Source organism: Megachile rotundata, unplaced genomic scaffold (assembly GCF_050947335.1).
Source record: "Megachile rotundata isolate GNS110a unplaced genomic scaffold, iyMegRotu1 scaffold0114, whole genome shotgun sequence".
In the NCBI taxonomy this organism is placed as follows: Eukaryota; Metazoa; Arthropoda; class Insecta; order Hymenoptera; family Megachilidae; genus Megachile; species Megachile rotundata.
This window is the reverse complement of record NW_027473411.1, coordinates 317,501-321,331: the sequence shown is the minus strand read 5'-3', so window position 1 is coordinate 321,331 and position 3,831 is coordinate 317,501. Positions and strand designations below refer to the sequence as shown.

The 3,831-nt window shown below is 39.5% G+C and overlaps 1 non-coding gene across 1 annotated transcript in view; it reads left to right on the top strand.

The window, feature by feature from the left end:
- The first annotated feature begins 3,731 nt into the window (after positions 1-3,731).
- Positions 3,732-3,831, top strand: part of LOC143266265 (small subunit ribosomal RNA) — a 1,933-nt gene continuing 1,833 nt past the window's right edge. The window contains exon 1 of the ribosomal RNA XR_013041317.1: positions 3,732-3,831. This exon is cut by the window's right edge and continues 1,833 nt beyond it. This is a non-coding gene — a ribosomal RNA (small subunit ribosomal RNA).

The following is a 3,831-nucleotide window of genomic DNA, read 5'->3' as shown; positions in this document are numbered from 1 at the left end:
AAAATTTTGGATAATTTCGTTAATTATGAATCCGAACGTGCCAAAATGGTATAAATGTTCTAGTAGTGCGTTATTCTATACGTTTTAATCATTTTTAATATAGGTTGTCAGTCACCTTTTCATCGAACCGACAATGCGCAATGAAAAATTTTCGATAATTTCGTTAATTATGAATCCGAACGTGCCAAAATGGTATAAATGTTCTAGTGATACGTTATTCTATAGGTTTTAATCGTTTTTTATATAGGTTGTCAGTCGTCGATTCACCGAACCGACTATGCCGGTGGGACATTGTCTCGCATCAGACGGTCCACCGAACCGACTATGCGGAACGAAAAATTTTCAATAATTTTGTTATTTATGAATCCGAACGTGCCAAAATTGTATAAATGTTCTAGTAATACGTTATTCTATTGGTTTTAATCGTTTTTTATATAGGTTGTCAGTCATCGTTTCACCGAACCGACTATGCGGAACGAAAAATTTTGGATAATTTCGTTAATTATGAATCCGAACGTGCCAAAATGGTATAAATGTTCTAGTAGTGCGTTATTCTATACGTTTTAATCATTTTTAATATAGGTTGTCAGTCACCTTTTCACCGAACCGACTATGCGCAATGAAAAATTTTCGATAATTTCGTTAATTATGAATCCGAACGTGCCAAAATGGTATAAATGTTCTAGTGATACGTTATTCTATAGGTTTTAATCGTTTTTTATATAGGTTGTCAGTCGTCGATTCACCGAACCGACTATGCCGGAGGGACTTTGGTACGTTCGGACTCGGCACCGAACCGACTATGCGGAGAGATTTTTGCTCAATTTTTTGAAAAAATATAAATATTTTCTCGATTCTTGTATGTTATTTGGACGTATACTGTTATTTGTTACTCGTTTATTACGTTAGAAATTCGTTTGGTATTTATTTTGGCGAGAAAAGGAAAAAAAATTTTTTTTCGATTAATTTTGTCATTAAATTTCGTAAAATAATTGTTAAAACATCGTCCGTATACTTTTTAGCGTGTTTGACAACTTTTTGAAAAATCGATTTTTTCGCGCTAAGTTTTACCGCACTTTCGAATTGGCACGTTCGGATCGCGCGTTAGCATCGTAAGCGCCCGTGCGTAACGGCCGGCGTCGCCGACCATCCGGCCGGCCGTTCGGTACCTATAAGGAGACGTTCGGTCCGATCGTACCAGACGGAACAGAGTCGGGCGCGTGGCTATTCTATGACCTCGGTTGAGAACTAGTCCACCGCTCCTCGTGCGTAACTTCGTGTTGCCTCGACTGTTCGTGTTCTCGGTATCGATGCAGGATTTTCTCCACACTGCATTGTCGCGTGTCGGCGTCTAAGACCAAATGGCACATATGCGACGAACCTTTAACATGAGGCTGGTGACTCGTATGCACTTTGGTGTGTACGTTGTACTGACTCAAGCGGCACAGGCTACTAAAAATTAAAAAGGGATAGAATATAAAACCGACCGTTCTAAAACGGGCCAAAAAAGGTTTTATAAAATTTATTTTAAAAATGAATTAGATAGTGGTGTTGAACGAACTTGTTCGTTACAACGCCTTCAGTCGAGAGGCTAAAAAATTTTGAAACGGAATATTTATTCCGAAATTCAGAAATGATATTACGTCCCCTTAATGTTTTGTGCGTCTCGAACGCCTAAATATTTTCTCGATGCGCGAGAAAACTTCTTCTTCGCGGAGAGTTTTTCGGTACGATGAAGTAAAATATTAAATAAATGCTTCACTATACGTACAGCGCAGAGATATTGAAACGAAATAATATGTAACTATGACTCGTAAAAACGGTTTCTGAAATGGAAACTTCTTCCAAAGTGAAGAGTTTTCGGTACGGGTGATTTCTCGATATTACATCGAGTTTTCGCTTATACGTACAAAAAATATTATTACGGTGTGTATCGTAACTATGACACGAAATTTTGAGAGAGAGAAAATAAAAATTTGGGTGGATTTGTAAGAATCGATGTGCCCAGCGCGAGCTAAAATTCTCTGTGTACGTGCTTGCTCCGATTTGTTTTTTTCGAACAGCATGTCCGTTGTACGCGCTATCACGGTACGTTCAGCACGCCACTTGTACGCGCTAACCTTTATCGGTGTGTCTTAAATAAAATACCAAAGAGAGTTGAAAGGAGAGAATAGAAGAGAGAGTTTGGAGGAACAAAAATTTAATATGACTGAAAAACACATGAGAGAAGAACCAAATAAAAAAAGGGAACGTTTAAGCTGATATTGGTTCATCACAAAAAAATGGTATTTATGAAAAAGGCGGAAAGAACACCGATATTGTGGAGGTTCAATACGGAGCGTGTGTGGTTTACGTGCTTATACCGTTTCGATGTAAAGCGTGAAAGCGGGTGTACGTGCTTCCAAAATTTCAACGGATACACACTTTCCGGCACGGAGAGAGTTTTAGCGGGATTTTCTTTTACGCGCTTCTTCGATATCCACGACGAAAAGAGAGACTAAAAACGGAGGTTTCGTATCGATATATGCCTAGCGCGAGCTACCTTTGTACGTGCTTCCTCTTGTTCGTTTTTCGAACAGCATGTCCGTTGTACGCGCTATCACGGTACGTTCAGCACGCCACTGTACGCGCTAACCTTTATCGGTGTGTCTTAAATAAAATACCAAAGAGAGTGAAAGGAGAGAGAATAGAGAGAGTTTGGAGGAACAACAATTTTTAATATGACTGAAACACATGAGAGGAGAGAGAAGAACCAAATAAAAAAGGAACGTTTAAGCTGATATTGGTTCATTGCAAAAAATGGTATTTATGAAAAAAGGCGAAAGAACACCGATATTGTGGAGGTTCAATACGAGCGAGCGTGTGTGGTTTACGTGCTTATACCGTTTCGATGCAAAGCGTGAAATGAAAAGCGGTGTTACGTGCTTCTAAAACTTTTCAACGAGAAATCTTTCTGGCACGAAAGGATTTGCATTTTTTTACGCGCTTTATCGATACAAAATAAGAGAAAGAGACCCCCGTGGAGGAACGAAACGTTTATATCGACACGGTTTCGATTCGTTTCGACGAACAGCATGTCCGCTGTACGCGCCATAGCGTATTGTCCAGCGTGATCCGCTATACGCGCTATTTCGGTGTTGTGTCGTTAAACGAAATATTGTATATCAAAGACTTATAATATAACTTCACGTAATATAAATAATATTACGAACCAGAAAAGGAAACGGGCAAAAAGAGGAGAGCTGCAAATTGGTTCGTGTACAAAAAGTTGTACAAAAATAATCATAAAAGAAAAGGGAACGTTTAAGCTGAAAAACTGAAATAAACGAACACAACGTCCAGCGTGCTTGTTACGCGCTTACACCGAATGGGGATCGATTAATTCGTTCCGAGCGTGTGCGGTTTACGCGCTTCTTACGTTTCGACGAACGGCGTGAAAGCGGTGTGTACGTGCTTTCAAAACTTTTTTGAACCGGAGAGAATATTATTCTTCGGCATTACTACGTCGATATGCGTTTCTTCGAATCTCCGGCATTGAGGTTGTGGAGGATTCGTAATAAAATCGAAACGAGAGAGAGAGAGAGAGAGAGAGAGAAAAGGAGGAGGAGGAGAATTGTGAGTCTTAACGTCGATCGGTCGTTGTTAAATTGTAAAGGCGCCGTCGAACGTAGAAAGACCCAATTTGATGTTAAATAAAATTGGCTTAAGAAAAATGAAATAATTCTTTAAGCTCCCTGGTTGATCCTGCCAGTAGTCATATGCTTGTCTCAAAGATTAAGCCATGCATGTCTAAGTACATACCGAATTAAGGTGAAACCGCGAATGGCTCAT